The following is a 20,547-nucleotide window of genomic DNA, read 5'->3' as shown; positions in this document are numbered from 1 at the left end:
TGAAACAGCCTAGAGCTGAGAAACGCGTTGCCCTGTTTTTATGATTTTAATAAAACTTTTATACATATCTGGAACAGTTGCTATTCTTTGTTTGCTGGCCTGCTATCCCTCTGTGTGAGAGGGCACACCTTTTCCTGGTATTCCTGACGAATGGTGGTTCTACCTTCATCTGTATCTAGTGAGCCTTTGGTTAAGTCTGGTGGGTGACCATATTGATCCCATCCTGCCTCTATAGCATCAAAGGAGATGCTACAACTATTGTGAGTACCATCCTATCTTAATATCCTGCTATCTTTGCTAAGACAATACTAGGCCATATAGGCACCTTGTCTCTTTTGTCATTTGATACAGACAACACACTACTACCGGAGTTTGGTCCCCTGGGTGACTGTTAGAGATCCCAGACTGCCTCCATAGCACTAACTGAGGTGCTATAACAAATGTGAGTTCAATCTATGCACATCTCAATATATTTTTGGACCAAACAATATTGGGCCATGTGGCGCATCTGTCTTCTCTTACCTTTGTAGATTGCTGCTTTGGATCCCGGCCTGGATCTCTACAGATAGCTGCCTTGATCTTCACTTCAGAGATTTTCAGTACATATTACTAGAGACTTTATACAACCATACCACTGTTTTATTCATGCATATATCATATTGAGAGGTTACATGTTTAGGATTTGACACTTGTGTAACAATATTTTATACTAATTTATCTATATCTTTCTCTTAGGAGGTTGTGTGATAAATCTCTTGTTTATCTAGGTTATATCACCTGCATACTATTAATATTGTATACCACTCTATCTTTATCTTTCTCCTAGAAGGTTGTAGTCTATATATTGATTTGATTACCACGCTTAGTGTCTCCTACATTAAGCAATATATATCTTTTTATCTATATCTTTCTCTATTGAGGTTAATTCATATATATTTATATCTTGCCTAGACTAAAGGCTATAGAGGATTGAGTAAAGTCACTTCTAATATTATTAAGAATATAGTTTACTCCTTATTAGGGCGCCCCCTCTATTTTGTACTATTTTAATCACAACACTAATATAGCATTTTCTTCCCCAATGCACATTGGTAAAGAAAAATATTAATGCACGCAATTTTCATTGCCTCCCAATTAAATCACAAAATTCTATTTTACAGTATATAATAAATACATTTCAAGTTCGAATACATACTAGCCTAGCTTTTTTTTGTCAGGCAATAAACTAGCAATCAAAATTATGGATGAAATTAAAAGACATTACAATTTTGTACAGGTAAATTAAGAGCCAATATGATTGTGCTTAATTACAATGTAAAACCAAGTTAGTTATTTTGATATCAGATGAGACTTTTCTGATATATTTGGTTACATAAAATTATTATAACATATCCTAAGATACCCTAATTCGTCTGAAAATGTTCCTGACTAGTACCATCACAATGTTATCGTAACACATTCAGGCAATTGTTCCTAAACTACTGTAATGTATCTTTTTTTGTATGCTTAGGGTCATTATCCTGGTTAGAGGTGACCCTCTGACTAGTCTTGCATGTACCGCAGTCTTAAACAGGCTTTCCTCTACAATTGCCCTGTATTTAGCTCCATCTATCTTGCCCTTATTCGTGACAAGTATCACAGTGAATGGTGTTCTCAGAGTGATGAGCAGTGTTGGCTTTGCAACACACATAGCAGGCCAAAAAGTTACATTTTGTTCATATCAGACCACAGAATTTTTTAACATGTTTGTTGTCTCCCCTAATGCTTTTGGGATTTCAAGCAATTGCTTTTTGTTTTTTCACCATGCATCCATGAAGCCTAATTTTGTGGCATATCAAGGTAATAGTTGTCTTATGAATGGTTTCTCCAGTCTCAGCTGCAAATCGCTACAACTTATTCTAAGAAACATTGGCCTCTTGGTTGCTTGTCTGACTAATGACAAGTAGGCAGAGTCATAATTATGTCATATTCTTCCCAATTTTTAATAACGGATTTAATGGTGTTCATATTTATTTTTTAACTGGACCCTGATTGGTGCTTCTCTAGATCTTTATCTGGGCTTAATTTGATGTCTCCTTGGTATTCATAATTCTGTTTTTTGAGAAATGCTCTGTCTTCTATAAACGTGTGTATATCTTTTGAGATGTTTTAAATTGTACACAGGTGGACTGCATCCTAGTTTCTCAACCTGTCGTACGTGTACCCCTGGGGTACTTGGGGCATTGGCAAGGGGTACTCCAGGGATTGGACTTCATAATTATTTTTTTTTACTGATGTAGCTATTGTAAACATCACATATCAAAGAAAGTTGTGTTTTTCATTTTTACCCTCGAGCACTCGTAACAGGACAGTGAGAGTATTTCTCTGCCTAGGTGGGATCACTGCTCAATCACTGATTCACCTTAAACTGACTTAGATCTGGCTTGTTTGTGACATATGAGGGCTGGAGTTGAGCTTTACTGATATGAACACAGAAAGTGTTTTACTGTGACAAAATAGAAAAAAAAATACTTTCCTCATCATGCAAAAACATAATTTATGCTTACCTGATAAATTCCTTTCTTCTGTTGTGTGATCAGTCCACGGGTCATCATTACTTCTGGGATATAACTCCTCCCCAACAGGAAATGCAAGAGGATTCACCCAGCAGAGCTGCATATAGCTCCTCCCCTCCACGTCAGTCCCAGTCATTCGACCAAGAATCAACGAGAAAGGAGTAACCAAGGGTGAAGTGGTGACTGGAGTATAATTTAAAAGATATTTACCTGCCTTAAAACAGGGCGGGCCGTGGACTGATCACACAACAGAAGAAAGGAATTTATCAGGTAAGCATAAATTATGTTTTCTTCTGTTATGTGTGATCAGTCCACGGGTCATCATTACTTCTGGGATACCAATACCAAAGCAAAAGTACACGGATGACGGGAGGGATAGGCAGGCTCATTATATAGAAGGAACCACTGCCTGAAGAACCTTTCTCCCAAAAATAGCCTCCGAAGAAGCAAAAGTGTCAAATTTGTAAAATTTGGAAAAAGTATGAAGCGAAGACCAAGTTGCAGCCTTGCAAATCTGTTCAACAGAGGCCTCATTCTTAAAGGCCCAAGTGGAAGCCACAGCTCTAGTGGAGTGAGCTGTAATTCTTTCAGGAGGCTGCTGACCAGCAGTCTCATAGGCTAAACGTATTATGCTACGAAGCCAAAAAGAGAGAGAGGTAGCAGAAGCTTTTTGACCTCTCCTCTGTCCAGAATAAACGACAAACAGGGAAGAAGTTTGGCGAAAATCTTTAGTTGCCTGCAAGTAGAACTTGAGGGCACGAACTACATCCAGATTGTGTAGAAGACGTTCCTTCTTTGAAGAAGGATTTGGACACAAGGATGGAACAACAATCTCTTGATTGATATTCCTGTTAGTGACCACCTTAGGTAAGAACCCAGGTTTAGTACGCAGAACTACCTTGTCTGAGTGAAAAATCAGATAAGGAGAGTCACAATGTAAGGCTGATAACTCAGAGACTCTTCGAGCCGAGGAAATAGCCATTAAAAACAGAACTTTCCAAGATAACAATTTTATATCAATGGAATGAAGGGGTTCAAATGGAACACCCTGTAAAACGTTAAGAACTAAGTTTAAACTCCATGGCGGAGCAACAGCTTTAAACACAGGCTTGATCCTAGCTAAAGCCTGACAAAAAGCCTGGACGTCTGGATTTTCTGACAGACGCCTGTGTAACAAGATGGACAGAGCTGAAATCTGTCCCTTTAATGAACTAGCTGATAAACCCTTTTCTAACCCTTCTTGTAGAAAAGACAATATCCTAGAGATCCTAACCTTACTCCAGGAGTAATGTTTGGATTCGCACCAGTATAGGTATTTACGCCATATTTTATGGTAAATCTTTCTGGTAACAGGCTTCCTAGCCTGTATCAGGGTATCAATAACCGACTCAGAAAAACCACGTTTTGATAAAATCAAACGTTCAATTTCCAAGCAGTCAGCTTCAGAGAAGTTAGATTTTGATGTTTGAATGGACCCTGTATCAGAAGGTCCTGTCTTAGAGGTAGAGACCAAGGCGGACAGGATGACATGTCCACTAGATCTGCATACCAAGTCCTGCGTGGCCATGCAGGCGCTATTAGAATCACTGATGCTCTCTCCTGTTTGATTTTGGCAATCAATCGAGGAAGCAGCGGAAAGGGTGGAAACACATAAGCCATCCCGAAGTTCCAAGGTGCTGTCAAAGCATCTATCAGAACCGCTCCCGGATCCCTGGATCTGGACCCGTAGCGAGGAAGTTTGGCGTTCTGGCGAGACGCCATGAGATCTATCTCTGGTTTGCCCCAACGTCGAAGTATTTGGGCAAAGACCTCCGGATGAAGTTCCCACTCCCCCGGATGAAAAGTCTGGCGACTCAAGAAATCCGCCTCCCAGTTCTCCACTCCCGGGATGTGGATTGCTGACAGGTGGCAAGAGTGAGACTCTGCCCAGCGAATTATCTTTGATACTTCCACCATTGCTAGGGAGCTTCTTGTCCCTCCCTGATGGTTGATGTAAGCTACAGTCGTGATGTTGTCCGACTGAAACCTGATGAACCCCCGAGTTGTTAATTGGGGCCAAGCTAGAAGGGCATTGAGAACTGCTCTCAATTCCAGAATGTTTATTGGAAGGAGACTCTCCTCCTGATTCCATAGTCCCTGAGCCTTCAGAGAATTCCAGACAGCGCCCCAACTTAGTAGGCTGGCGTCTGTTGTTACAATTGTCCAGTCTGGCCTGCTGAATGGCATCCCCCTGGACAGGTGTGGCCGATGAAGCCACCATAGAAGAGAATTTCTGGTCTCTTGATTCAGATTCAGAGTAGGGGACAAATCTGAGTAATCCCCATTCCACTGACTTAGCATGCATAATTGCAGAGGTCTGAGGTGTAGGCGTGCAAAAGGTACTATGTCCATTGCCGCTACCATTAAGCCGATCACCTCCATGCATTGAGCTACTGACGGGTGTTGAATGGAATGAAGGACACGGCATGCATTTTGAAGCTTTGTTAACCTGTCCTCTGTCAGGTAAATCTTCATTTCTACAGAATCTATAAGAGTCCCCAAGAATGGAACTCTTGTGAGAGGAAAAAGAGAACTCTTCTTTTCGTTCACTTTCCATCCATGCGACCTTAGAAATGCCAGAACTAACTCTGTATGAGACTTGGCAGTTTGAAAGCTTGAAGCTTGTATTAGAATGTCGTCTAGGTATGGAGCTACCGAAATCCCTCGCGGTCTTAGTACCGCCAGAAGGGCACCCAGAACCTTTGTGAAGATTCTTGGAGCCGTAGCCAATCCGAATGGAAGAGCTACAAACTGGTAGTGCCTGTCTAAGAAGGCAAACCTTAGATACCGGTGATGATCTTTGTGGATCGGTATGTGAAGGTAAGCATCCTTTAAATCCACTGTGGTCATGTACTGACCCTCTTGGATCATGGGTAAGATTGTCCGAATAGTTTCCATTTTGAACGATGGAACTCCTAGGAATTTGTTTAGAATCTTTAAATCTAAGATTGGCCTGAAAGTTCCCTCTTTTTTGGGAACCACAAACAGGTTTGAGTAGAACCCTTGTCCTTGTTCCGACCGCGGAACCGGATGGATCACTCCCATTATTAACAGATCTTGTACGCAGCGTAGAAACGCTTCTTTCTTTATCTGGTTTGTTGACAACCTTGACAGATGAAATCTCCCTCTTGGGGGAGATAATTTGAAGTCTAGAAGGTATCCCTGAGATATGATCTCTAGTGCCCAGGGATCCTGAACATCTCTTGCCCAGGCCTGGGCGAAGAGAGAGAGTCTGCCCCCCACTAGATCCGGTCCCGGATCGGGGGCTCTCGGTTCATGCTGTCTTTGGGGCAGCAGCAGGTTTCCTGGCCTGCTTGCTCTTGTTCCAGGACTGGTTAGGCTTCCAGCCTTGCCTGTAACGAGCAACAGCTCCTTCCTGTTTTGGTGAAGTGGAGGTTGATGCTGCTCCTGTTTTGAAGTTCCGAAAGGGACGAAAATTAGACTGTCTAGCCTTAGCTTTGGCTTTGTCTTGAGGTAGGGCGTGGCCCTTACCTCCTGTAATGTCAGCGATAATCTCTTTCAAACCGGGCCCAAATAAAGACTGCCCCTTGAAAGGTATATTAAGTAATTTGGACTTAGAAGTAACATCAGCTGACCAGGATTTTAGCCACAGCGCCCTACGTGCCTGTATGGCGAATCCTGAGTTCTTAGCCGTAAGTTTGGTTAAATGTACTACGGCCTCCGAAATGAAGGAATTAGCTAGTTTAAGGACTCTAAGCCTGTCCGTAATGTCGTCTAGCGTAGATGAACTAAGGTTCTCTTCAAGCGACTCAATCCAAAATGCTGCCGCAGCCGTAATCGGCGCGATACATGCAAGGGGTTGTAATATAAAACCTTGTTGAACAAACATTTTCTTAAGGTAACCCTCTAATTTTTTATCCATTGGATCTGAGAAAGCACAGCTATCCTCCACCGGGATAGTGGTACGCTTAGCTAAAGTAGAAACTGCTCCCTCCACCTTGGGGACCGTTTGCCATAAGTCCCGAGTGGTGGCGTCTATTGGAAACATCTTTCTAAATATTGGAGGGGGTGAGAACGGCACACCGGGTCTATCCCACTCCTTAGTAACAATTTCAGTTAGTCTCTTAGGTATAGGAAAAACGTCAGTACTCGCCGGTACCGCAAAGTATTTATCCAACCTACACAGTTTCTCTGGTATTGCAACGGTGTTACAATCGTTGAGAGCTGCTAAGACCTCCCCTAGTAATACACGGAGGTTCTCCAATTTAAATTTAAAATTTGAAATATCTGAGTCCAATCTGTTTGGATCAGAACCGTCACCCACAGAATGAAGCTCTCCGTCCTCATGCTCTGCGAGCTGTGACGCAGTATCAGACATGGCCCTAGCATTGTCAGCGCACTCTGTTCTCACCCCAGAGTGATCACGCTTGCCTCTTAGTTCTGGTAATTTAGACAAAACTTCAGTCATAACAGTAGCCATATCTTGTAATGTTATCTGTAATGGCCGCCCAGATGTACTAGGCGCCAAAATATCACGCACCTCCCGGGCGGGAGATGCAGGTACTGCCGCGTGAGGCGAGTTAGTCGGCATAACTCTCCCCTCGCTGTTTGGTGAAATTTGTTCACATTGTACAGATTGACTTTTATTTAAAGTAGCATCAATACAGTTAGTACATAAATTTCTATTGGGCTCCACCTTGGCATTGGAACAAATGACACAGATATCTTCCTCTGAGTCAGACATGTTTAACACACTAGCAAAAAACTTACAACTTGGTTATAATCTTTTTTAGCAAAAAACGTACTGTGCCTCAAAGAGGTACTAACGATTAAATGACAGTTGAAATAATGAACTGAAAAACAGTTATAGCATCAAACTTTAAAACAACAAAACTTTTAGCAAAGGTTTGTTCCCATTAGTAAAATAACAATAATTAAATTTGACATAAAAAATACAAAGCAACGTTTTTATTCACAGTCACTATAAGAATTCTCACAGCTCTGCTGAGAATTTACCTCCCTTCAAAGAAGTTTGAAGACCCCTGAGATCTATCAGAGATGAACCGGATCATGCAGGAAATATAAAAGTAACTGACTGGTATTTTTTGATGCGTAGCAAAGAGCGCCAAAAACGGCCCCTCCCTCTCCCACACAGCAGTGAAGAGAAACGAAACTGTCACAATTAAAGCAAAAAAACTGCCAAGTGGAAAATAATGCCCAAATATTTATTCACACAGTACCTCAGCAATGTAAACGATTCTACATTCCAGCAAAAACGTTTAACATGATAAATAGTTATTAAAAAGGATTAGTGACCTTTAACAGAGTAGTTCCGGTGAAATACCATCCCCAGAATACTGAAGTGTATACATACATGTCATTTTAACGGTATGGCAGGATTTTCTCATCAATTCCATTCAGAAAATAAAAACTGCTACATACCTCAATGCAGATTCATCTGCCCGCTGTCCCCTGATCTGAAGCCTTTACCTCCCTCAGATGGCCGAGAACAGCAATATGATCTTAACTACTCCGGTTAAAATCATAGTAAAAAACTCTGACAGATTCTTCCTCAAACTCTGCCAGAGAAGTAATAACACGCTCCGGTGCTATTTTAAAATAACAAACTTTTGATTGAAGTCATAAAAACTAAGTATAATCACCATAGTCCTCTCACACATCCTATCTAGTCGTTGGGTGCAAGAGAATGACTGGGACTGACGTGGAGGGGAGGAGCTATATGCAGCTCTGCTGGGTGAATCCTCTTGCATTTCCTGTTGGGGAGGAGTTATATCCCAGAAGTAATGATGACCCGTGGACTGATCACACATAACAGAAGAAAAATACTTTATTCTCCTCTGTTTAATGTAAGAAGCTCAGTAATTGCATCTAATGGCTCATATCAATGGACTATATTTCTGTGTTTTCTGTGTTTATTATTCTCTGTGGTAATATTGCCAAAAATTACATTCTGGAAAACCTAAAACAAATATCAGATTTCATTAACATATCTGATACAAGCTGTGAAATCAAGTGATACATGATTTCCATGTTTGCTTATGTAAAAGATCAATAAGGTGCTACAGTTGGGGTACATACAGGGATGTGCAATTCCTATTGCCCGACGCCCTAGACATGTAGTTTTGGGCACCGGGCACATTTAGCCCTGCTGCGGGCAAGCAGACTGCAGCAAGGCTAAAACTTTTTTTTTTTTAGCTCCATTGTAAACACTCCCTGCCTTGCTGGGACACTCCCCTGAGAGAAGTTGCCTGAAGGAAAATGTTTAATCCTTCCCTAGCCACAAGAGAGATTAAGTACAGCATCCCCCGCCACACAGGCAATGATTAATGTTGCTGAGAGAATAGTAACTGCCAGACCAGCGAGCCAGTATTTCAATGCTGGGAGAGAGGCCACAGAGCAACCGGCTGCTTTAAGCACATTACAATGCGGCTGCTCCGCTCCAGGGAAAGGGGAGGGGGGAATGAAGCGAGTGCTCTCTGTCTCCTGCCTACAAGGCACAGTCTAACAGGGAGGCAGGCAGGAGTTGAGCTAGAGACATTGCACATGGAACAAGGTAGGAGCTCTGAGGGGAAGTTGATGATTGATAGTACCCCACCCCCACCAATAACGGTCTCTACACACCAGATAGAGGAGCCTGTATTCACAAACAGCACATACATAATGGCTGAGAAGGTGCTAGGATTCAAACTATATATTTCAATTTGTAAATGCTCCTTCTCCCCCTGGCTCATAGTCTGGTTAACACTACACATCTGAAACTGTTAACCAGTTAAGTGCAGTGGGAGACTGAAGTCCTTAGAATCTCACAGGAATGTTATCAGGGAGGGGGGTTAAAGGGACAGTCAACACTCAAAGTAAACTTGGTGGAATAAATTACTAACAACACGATTATTGCAAACATCCTTATTCACATCCTCTAGTCCAGACTGAATCGCTTTTTTTGAAATAAAAAAAAACAAAAAACTGCCATTCTAAGCAAAAAATGGATCCCAAAATCCTCCTATGTTTACGTCACTCTCAAGCTGATTCTAACTGCAAATCACGAGTGGCGGCCACGACGACTCCTGAGCTTTCACTCCCAATTGCGCATGTGTAATTTGTATGTTTCATTAGTAGCAGCCTCTTTTATACACGGAACGAGTATAAACTAATAACCAACTCAAAGGCAAAGCCGCACAAAGGAAAAGGAGCAGCGTACAACTTCCGGATTAGCAGTGTGACTGGTGCAGCACTAAAATACATCCACGCCTCTTCCTGCAGTGAAAAGAAAAAAAAACCGGAAACTATGCACATGCGTCGCTTGTTATAATCTTTGGCGGGCACGAGAGAATTTGAAACTAGCCCTGGGGAAGAAGATGATGATGATGATGATGATGAAAGGAGGAGTTATGAAGCCATGTTTTTTTCCCAAACGGCTCAGAACGGCAGTTTTTTTTTTTAACAAAAGCGATTCAGACTGGACTAGAGGATGTGAATAAGGATGTTTGCAATAATCGTGTTGTTAGTAATTTATTCCAGAAAGTTTATTTTGAGTGTTGACTGTCCCTTTAACATATGTAATTTCACCCTCCAACATCACTTCCTATCACAGTGAACAAGATAGCAGGCTTTTTTTTAATGGAGCTTTTTCACTGATTAAACTGAATACAAATTGTGAACAAGTTTGTCTGCAGTAATATTTGTTTACATACAGCAGTTCATATATAGTAATTGCATTATTATTGCATACTATTACTCAGCAGCTCCAGCCAAGCAACATTTTTTTATAGGGATTATAAGTACTATAGCATGGATAGTACTCACTGCGCTATTGTACATATATTTTCACTAAGCATCACTTGCTTTTCCTCTTTTGACTCCCTTAAAGTTAGTTTCAGCAACACTGATTCTTAAACTGAGCACTTTCGTACTGGCGTGCAGGTACAGGTACTCCCTCTCCTGCATGCTCTCAGTATCCCTCATGAGTCGCAAAGTTCACTGATGAAATGCTCAGTTTTTTTTATAAGCTGTTTCACGCACAATGCACTATACAAAGTCAGCTTTGCAAGCACTGATTATCAATTGCTTTAGTGCTTATTAAGGATTCGGATACTTAAATAAAGTGACAGTAAAGTCAAAATTAAACTTTCATGATTCAGATAGAGCAGCAATTTTAAACAACTTTCCAATTTACTTCTATTATCAAAATTGCTTTGTTTCTTGGTATCTTTTATTGAAGAGTACATCTAGGTAGGCTCATAAGAGCTCAGGAGTGTGCACATGTACTTAATGGTAGCAGTGTTTTGCAGTGTTGTTATCAATAAAAAATCTTATTTAAATACGGTTTTGGTTAAAATTATTTTGCGAATCAGGACAAGTAGATTGTCACGAGGGACAAGTAGATTGGGCTCCTGCTTTAGTCCCTTGGACAAGTATTTTTTTTTTTAAAAAAATTCCACCCCCCTGTACATACTCTTGAGTTTTATAGCAACGGGGGTTAAATACTTATACAACTAACAAATGTTTTTTTTTTTATATATATATATATATATATATATATATATATATAAATCAATGTAAATATTTGCATAGGAAACTAGCACATCTAGGCAAGAATCCCCACTTGCTTTGTCCCCAGAAATAACTCATATACAAAGTTACCAATGCACAAGAGAATTCTGGGTAAGCTATGCAAATTAGATATGCAAATTCTCGTTTTTTTGCTTAAAAAATACTGTTTTAACACAGCTATCCTTTTAACAGGATTATAGCAGCAAATAAGAAATCACTCCTAGACAGCCTGTTTCGTTCTATTTGGAACTCATCAGTAGGAGATAGATTTCTGGTTGCTGCATTGATAAAGCTATTTTCAAGGTTAAACCAAAATTCATTAAAATTATGGGGGGAGATAAAAAACTGAAATTAAAATCCTCCATGTCTCAAAATTAAATCAATGTAAATATTTGCATAGGAAATTAGCACATCTAGGCAAGAATCCCCCGCTTGCTTTGTCCCCAGAAATAACTCATATACAATGTTACCAATGCACAAGAGAATTCTGGGTAAGCTATGCAAATTAGATATGCAAATTCTCAGTTTTTTTGCTTCAAAAATACTGTTTTAACAGTAGATGTGCTAATTTCAAAAAGCATTACAGACAAGACTTTATAATACATTACTACTACTTCTGAAAAAGAATAATTTGAAAATTCAGCTATTAATATAGGGGTGAGCAATATTTGAGGTCCACATTCTCCTTTTATATACACACTTTTTTCCTGTTTTTAATGGTCCTTTAAACTGCATGTTACACAGTTATCAGAGGATGACTGTAGTAGAAGCTAATTTAAATGTTATTTCCTCGCCTCAGCAGAAGAGTTTACATAAGAGACTTTCATATGGGTGTGTCCTTTGACTGCAAAATAATGTCCATTTTTCTAACAAAATGACAGTTTAAATGTTGTTAAAGTGTTTATAGTTTATGCAGATCTTATACAATGCACTACTTATTTGATAAGGTATATTATATAAAATATTTAGAGATAGAGAGAGCTACAACTCCCTCTAGTTTTGGGACACTCCGGTCCTTAGCTAAAATATCCAGTAAAATTAAATATGCTCAGATACATATGTTTCTGGAGTGCTGCTTAAAGGGACATAATACTCATATGCCAAATCATTTGAAACTGATGCAGTACAACTATAAAAAGCGGACAAAAAATATCCCCTGAGCATCTCTATGTAAAAAACATAATTTATGCTTACCTGATAAATTTATTTCTCTTGTGGTGTATCCAGTCCACGGATCATCCATTACTTGTGGGATATTCTCCTTCCCAACAGGAAGTTGCAAGAGGATCACCCACAGCAGAGCTGCTATATAGCTCCTCCCCTAACTGCCATATCCAGTCATTCGACCGAAACTAGCCGAGAAAGGAGAAACCATAGGGTGCAGTGGTGACTGTAGTTTAAAATATAGACCTGCCTTAAAAGGACAGGGCGGGCCTTGGACTGGATACACCACAAGAGAAATAAATTTATCAGGTAAGCATAAATTATGTTTTCTCTTGTTAGGTGTATCCAGTCCACGGATCATCCATTACTTGTGGGATACCAATACCAAAGCTAAAGTACACGGATGAAGGGAGGGACAAGGCAGGTACTTAAACGGAAGGGACCACTGCCTGTAAAACCTTTCTCCCAAAAATAGCCTCCGAAGAAGCAAAAGTGTCAAATTTGTAAAATTTTGAAAAGGTATGAAGCAAAGACCAAGTCGCCGCTTTGCAATTCTGTTCAACAGAAGCCTCAGGTGGAAGCCACAGCTCTAGTAGAATGAGCTGTAATCCTTTCAGGGGGCTGCTGTCCAGCAGTCTCATAGGCTAAGCATATTACGCTCCAAAGCCAAAAAGAAAGAGAGATTGCCGAAGCCTTTTGACCTCTCCTCTGTCCAGGGTAAACAACAAACAGGGAAGATGTTTGACAAAAATCTTTAGTCGCTTGTAAGTAAAACTTTAAAGCACGGACTACGTCCAAATTATGTAAAAGACGTTCCTTCTTTGAAGAAGGATTAGGACACAATGATGGAACAACAATCTCTTGATTGATATTCTTGTTGGAAACTACCTTAGGTAAAAACCCAGGTTTTGTACGCAGAACTACTTTATCTGTATGGAAAATCAGATAAGGAGAATCACATTGTAAAGCTGATAACTCAGAGACTCTACGAGCCGAGGAAATAGCCATCAAAAACAGAACTTTCCAAGATAAAAGTTTGATATCAATGGAATGAAGGGGTTCAAACGGAACTCCTTGAAGAACCTTAAGAACCAAGTTTAAGCTCCATGGAGGAGCAACAGGTTTAAACACAGGCTTAATTCTAACCAAAGCCTGACAAAATGCCTGGACGTCTGGAACCTCTGCCAGACGCTTGTGCAAATGGATAGAAAGAGCAGAAATCTGTCCCTTTAAAGAACTAGCTGATAATCCTTTATCCAAACCCTCTTGGAGAAAGGACAATATCCTAGGAATCCTAACCTTACTCCATGAGTAATTCTTGGATTCACACTAATGAAGATATTTGCGCTATATCTTATGGTAGATTTTCCTGGTTACAGGCTTTCGTGCCTGTATTAAGGTATCAATGACTGACACGGAGAAGCCACACCTTGATAAAATCAAGCGTTCAATCTCCAGGCAGTCAGTATCAGAGAAATTAGATTTGGATGATTGAAAGGACCTTGTAGTAGAAGGTCTTGTCTCAGAGGCAGAGGCCAAGGTGGAAAGGATGACATGTCCACCAGGTCTGCATACCAGGTTCTGCGTGGCCACGCAGGCGCGATCAAGATCACTGATGCTCTCTCCTGCTTGATCTTGGCAATCAGTCGAGGGAGCAGAGGAAACGGTGGAAACACATAAGCCAGGTTGAACAACCACGGTGCTGCTAGAGCATCTATCAGCGTCGCTTCTGGGTCCCTGGACCTGGATCCGTAACAAGGAAGCTTGGTGTTCTGGCGAGACGCCATGAGATCCAATTCTGGTGTGCCCCAACGATGAACCAATTGAGCAAACACCTCCGGATGGAGTTCCCACTCCCCCGGATGAAAAGTCTGACGACTTAGAAAATCCGCCTCCCAGTTCTCTACACCTGGGATATGGATCGCTGATAGATGGCAAGAGTGAGTCTCTGACCAGCGAATTATCTTGGAGACTTCTAACATCGCTAGGGAGCTCCTGGTCCCCCCTTGATGGTTAATGTAAGCCACAGTCTTGATGTTGTCCGACTGAAATCTGATGAACCTCAGGGTTGCTAACTGAGGCCAAGCTAGAAGAGCATTGAATATTGCTCTTAACTCCAGAATATTTATTGGGAGGAGTTTCTCCTCCTGAGTCCACGATCCCTGAGCCTTCAGGGAATTCCAGACTGCACCCCAACCTAGAAGGCTGGCATCTGTTGTTACAATTGTCCAATCTGGCCTGCAAAAGGTCATACCTTTGGACAGATGGACCCGAGATAGCCACCAGAGAAGAGAATCTCTGGTCTCTTGATCCAGATTTAGCAGAGGGGACAAATCTGTGTAATCCCCATTCCACTGACTGAGCATGCATAATTGCAGTGGTCTGAGATGTAGGCGCGCAAATGGCACTATGTCCATCGCCGCTACCATTAAGCCGATCACTTCCATGCACTGAGCCACCGAAGGGCGCGGAATGTAGTGAAGAACACGGCAGGAATTTAGAAGCTTTGATAACCTGGACTCAGTCAGGTAAATTTTCATTTCTACAGAATCTAACAGAGTTCCTAGGAAGGAAACCCTTGTGAGGGGTGATAGAGAACTCTTTCCCTCGTTCACTTTCCACCCATGCGACCTCAGAAATGCCAACACTATGTCCGTATGAGATTTGGCAATTTGGAAGTTTGACGCCTGTATCAGGATGTCGTCTTGATAAGGGGCCACTGCTATGCCCCGTGGTCTTAGGACCGCCAGAAGAGACCCAAGAACCTTTGTAAAAATTCTTGGGGCTGTAGCTAACCTGAAGGGAAGAGCCACAAACTGGTAATGCCTGTCTAGAAAGGCAAACCTTAGGAACCGATGATGATCTATGTGAAGGTAAGCATCCTTCAAATCCACTGTGGTCATGTACTGACCCTCCTGGATCATAGGTAGGATGGTCCGAATAGTTTCCATTTTGAACGATGGAACTCTGAGGAATTTGTTTAAGATCTTTAGATCCAAAATGGGTCTGAAGGTTCCCTCTTTTTTGGGAACCACAAACAGATTTGAATAAAATCCCTGTCCTTGTTCCATCTGTGGAACTGGATGGATCACTCCCATTATTAGGAGGTCTTGCACACAGCGTAAGAATGCCTCTTTCTTTATCTGGTTTACAGATAATCACGAAAGGTGAAATCTCCCTTGTGGGGGGGAAGCTTTGAAGTCCAGAAGATATCCCTGAGATATGATCTCCAACGCCAAGGGATCCTGAACATCTCTTGCCCACGCCCTGGCGAAGAGAGAAAGTCTGCCCCCTACTAGATCCGTTGCCGGATAGGGGGCTGTTCCTTCATGTTGTCTTAGAGGCAGCAGCAGGCTTTCTGGCCTGCTTGCCTTTGCTCCAGGCCTGGTTAGATTTCCAGGCCGGCTTGGATTGCGCAAAAGTTCCCTCTTGTTTTGTAGCAGAGGAAGTTGATGCTGCACCTGCCTTGAAGTTTCGAAAGGCACGAAAATTAGACTGTTTGGCCCTTGATTTGGCCCTGCCCTGAGGAAGGGTATGACCCTTACCTCCAGTAATGTCAGCAATAATTTCCTTCAAACCAGGCCCGAATAGGGTCTGCCCCTTGAAGGGAATGTTAAGTAATTTAGACTTTGAAGTCACGTCAGCTGACCAAGATTTAAGCCATAGCGCCCTACGCGTCTGGATGGCGAATCCAGAATTCCTAGCCGTTAGTTTAGTCAAATGAACAATGGCATCAGAAACAAAAGAATTAGCTAGCTTAAGTGTTCTAAGCTTGTCAAGTATTTCAGTCAATGGAGTAGCTGTCTGAAAGGCCTCTTCCAGAGACTCAAACCAGAACGCTGCAGCAGCAGTGACAGGAGCAATGCATGCAAGGGGCTGCAGGATAAAACCTTGTTGAATAAACATTTTCTTAAGGTAACCTAATTTTTTTGTCCATTGGAGCTGAAAAAGCACAACTGTCCTCGACAGGGATAGTGGTACGCTTTGCTAAAGTAGAAACTGCTCCCTCCACCTTAGGGACCGTCTGCCATAAGTCCCGTGTGGTGGCGTCTATTGGAAACATTTTTCTAAAAATAGGAGGGGGGGAAAACGGCACACCGGGTCTGTCCCACTCCTTAGTAATAATTTCTGTAAACCTTTTAGGCATTGGAAAACGTCAGTACACACCGGCACCGCGTAGTATTTATCCAGTCTACACAATTTCTCTGGCACTGCAATTGTGTCACAGTCATTCAGAGCAGCTAAAACCTCTCCAAGCAACACCCTGAGGTTCTCAAGCTTAACTTTAAAAGTAGACATATCTGAATCAGGTTTCCCCGAGTCAGAGACGTCACCCACAGACTGAAGCTCTTCCTCAGCTTCTGCATATTGTGACGCAGTATCAGACATGGGCCTTAAAACATCTGCGTGCTCTGTATTAAGTCTAACCCCAGAGCTATTGCACTTTCCTCTGAATTCAGGCAGTCTGGCTAATACCGCTGACAGGGTATTATCCATGATTGCCGCCATGTCCTGCAAAGTAATCGCTATGGGCGTCTTTGATGTACTTGGCGCCATTTTAGCGTGAGTCCCTTGAGCGGGAGTCAAAGGGTCCGACACGTGGGGAGAGTTAGTCGGCATAACTTCCCCCTCGTCAGAATCCTCTGGTGATAATTATTTTAAAGATAACAGCTGATCTTTATTGTTTAAAGTGAAATCAATACATTTAGTACACATTCTCCTATGGGGTTCCACCATGGCTTTTAAACATAATGAACAAGGAGTTTCCTCTATGTAAGACATGTTTATACAGACTAGCAATGAGACTAGCAAGCTTGGAAAACACTTTAAATCAAGTTAACAAGCAATTTAAAAAAAACGTTACTGTGCCTTTAAGAGAAACAAATTTTGCCAAAATTTGAAATAACAGTGAAAAAAAGGCAGTTAAACTAACAAAATTTTTACAGTGTATGTAACAAGTTAGCAGAGCACTGCACCCACTTGCAAATGGATGATTAACCCCTTAATACAAAAACAGATTAACAAAACGAAAAATATGTTTTTTAAACAGTCATAACAAAAATAAAGCCAGCCATGTAGAAAAAACTAGGCCCCAATAAGTTTTATCACCAAAGCATATATAAAAACGATTAAACATGCCAGCAAACGTTTTATATTGCACATTAATCAGAGTATATACCTCTGATAGCAAGCCTGATACTAGTCGCTATTAAATCACTGTATTTAGGCTATAACTTACATTAATCCGGTATCAGCAGCATTTTCTAGCAAATTCCATCCCTAGAAAAACTTAACTGCACATACCTTATTGCAGGATACCCTGCACGCCATTCTCCCTCTGAAGTTACCTCACTCCTCAGACATATGTGAGAACGGCAGTGGATCTTAGTTACTTCTGCTAAGATCATAGAAAAACGCAGGCAGATTCTTCTTCTAAATGCTGCCTGAGATAAAACAGTACACTCCGGTACCATTTAAAAACAATAAACTTTTGATTGAAGAAAAAACTAACTATATTTTACCACTTTCCTCTAACTACCTCCAGCTATGTTGAGAGCTTGCAAGAGAATGACTGGATATGGCAGTTAGGGGAGGAGCTATATAGCAGCTCTGCTGTGGGTGATCCTCTTGCAACTTCCTGTTGGGAAGGAGAATATCCCACAAGTAATGGATGATCCGTGGACTGGATACACCTAACAAGAGAAAAGGAAGGTATTTTACCTCACAATTTCCTCAGCTCACCAGAGTAAGTTCTGTGTAAAAAGTTATACTCAGCTGCTGCCCAGCTGCAGGTAAAAAAAAAAAATGAAGAAATGAACAGCAGCCAATCAGCATCAACAGTGCTGAGGTCATGAACTCTTTTACTGTGATCTCATGAGATTTCATTGTACACTTACTTACAATTATTAGGGAAATAAAATGAGAGTGCACAAGGCTCAATCCTTCGGCTGTCCCAGGACAGACATACTGATTTGCTGCTTAGAAGTCCTTTACAATGGGATGTGGCTACTGAGAAAAATTTGAGGTAAAATATCTTTCTTTTTTATATAGAGAAGTTCAGGTGATATTTTCTATTCAGCTTTTTATAGCTATGCTGAATCACTTTCAAGTGTTTAAACATTTGGGTATTATGACCCTTTAAATTAGCTACCAAACAAATCCATAAATGCTTTCCAAGGGTGAGTAATATGGGGAAAACCAGCTGCTTAAAGGGACATTATACACTCATTTTTTCTTTGCATAAATGTTTTGTAGATGATCTATTTATATAGCCCATAAAGTTGTTTTTTTCAAAAAATGATAGTTTTGCTTATTTTTAAGTAACATTGCTCTGATTTTCAGACTCCTAACCAAGCCCCAAAGTGTTATGTGAATACCGTCAGCTACCTTCTCCAGCTTGCTCCTGTTTGTGTAAAGTGTCTTTTCATATGCAAAAGAAGGGGGAGGGGGGAGTGTCTTATTTTCCATTTGCAGTGGGCTTTCCAGCCACCTTTTCAACAGAGCTAAACTTAGAAATTCTAAGTAAGTTTTTAAACAGTTTTCTACTGGGTTTTTATATCAGTATCTGTACATCTTATTCTTTATAGTAGTGTCCATTACATGCAGTTATATGAAAATGAGTGTATACTGTCCCTTTAACTCTTATGGTGTGGTGTTTAGTATTTACCAACACAGCAACAAAATTGAATATGGCATAATGATAGGGTTGCCACCTCTGCCATATTTTCCTGGACACTTATGAGTTACACATGCTGCAGGATATGCAGAGGGTAACATCCATTGTGCACATAAACAGCACTATTCATGGTACTTCATGCATACCCTAAAGCATGTGTAATTCATATGTGTCCAGGAAAACAAGACCAAGGTGGCAACCCTACATAATTATCAAAGTATTTTTTTCATATTTTATCAGCAGAAATCAAAATGTAGCCTGAAAGGTTTGACTGGTCACATTACAAACTAGTCCAAGTAAAACATTTCATGGTCTTTTAGTACAGTTTCTCAACTCCAGTCCTCAATACCAATTGCCAGATTGCCATAATAGCTGAACTATAGCAAATGTAAAGTAATCAGCTGATCAGTAACTATGGTTACTAACCTGCTCTCACACATCAGCTGATTATTTCAACTGCGCTCCAATTAAGATATAATGAAAATCTGGCTTGTTAGGGGTACTTGAGAAACACTGGTGTTTATAATTTGAAAGTGTTTTTTGTTTTGTTTGTTTTTTGCAACGTCTATGTTTTTTCAGTTTATCATTTACTTCAATTTTTTCCTTTTCTTCGACTGCACAGTGAAGCGTTTGCCTTACATTAAAATATCATTTAATCAGATCTTTCTTTGTACTCTAGGACTAGTAAATACAGTACATTTGCAAAATTAACAAATACATGATAAAAAGACAATGCAATAGCACTTAGGGGCCGATTTATCAATGTCTGGCGGACATGATCCGCTGTAGAGGATCATGTCAACCAGACATTGCTGAATGCCGACAATTTAACATTGCACAAGCAGATTCGCGGCCGCTAGCAGGAAGTGTCAATCAACCCGATCATACACGATTGGGCGGATTGCTGTCCGCCACCTCAGAGGAGGCCTATGAGTTAAGAAGCAGCGGTCTTAAGACTGCTGCTTCTTAAAGTGACATGAAACTCAAGTTTTTCTTGATTTAGAAAGAGCATGCAATTTTAAACAACTTTCTAAATTATTTCTATTATCTAATTTGCTTCATCCTCGTGATATCCTTTGCTGAAAATATATCTAGATAGGCTAAGTAGCTGCTGATTGCTAGCTGCACATAGAGTCCTTGTGATTGGCTCACCCTTGTGTATTGCTATTTCTTCAACAAAAGATATCTAAAGAATGAAGCAAATTCGATAATATAAATAAATTGGAATGTTGTTTAAAATTAAATTCTCTATCTGAATCATGAAAGAAAAATGTTGGGTTTAGTGTCCCTTTAACTCCTGCACGGAAACAGGTGCATTAGGCACCATTCGAGCCATTATAAATCAACCCCTTAAAGGATTACTTTCTGTTATAATTTTTAAGCTAAACAACTAACATATTAAAGTTAATAAACATTAATTAAAACCTACTGACCTATATTTTCTCCAAAACGAAGTTTCATAACGTTCTAAAAGTTATATCTTTTATTCGCCGATGATGTCACGTTATCCTGCCCACTATTTTCAGCACTGCATGTTCAAAATACTTAAACCAATAACTTTGTGTTTAAAGCGCCATTTTG

At 40.7% G+C, this 20,547-nt stretch overlaps 1 protein-coding gene across 2 annotated transcripts in view; it reads right to left on the bottom strand.

Moving 5' to 3' along the window:
• The window catches only part of LOC128660401 (ubiquitin-conjugating enzyme E2 E2), a 746,956-nt gene that overhangs the window by 535,236 nt on the left and 191,173 nt on the right, over positions 1 to 20,547 (bottom strand). The window lies entirely within an intron of this gene.

This window comes from Bombina bombina, chromosome 5 (assembly GCF_027579735.1).
Source record: "Bombina bombina isolate aBomBom1 chromosome 5, aBomBom1.pri, whole genome shotgun sequence".
Taxonomy (NCBI): domain Eukaryota; kingdom Metazoa; phylum Chordata; class Amphibia; order Anura; family Bombinatoridae; genus Bombina; species Bombina bombina.
The sequence above is the reverse complement of the archived record's forward strand: the minus strand, read 5'-3'. Positions and strand labels throughout refer to the sequence as shown.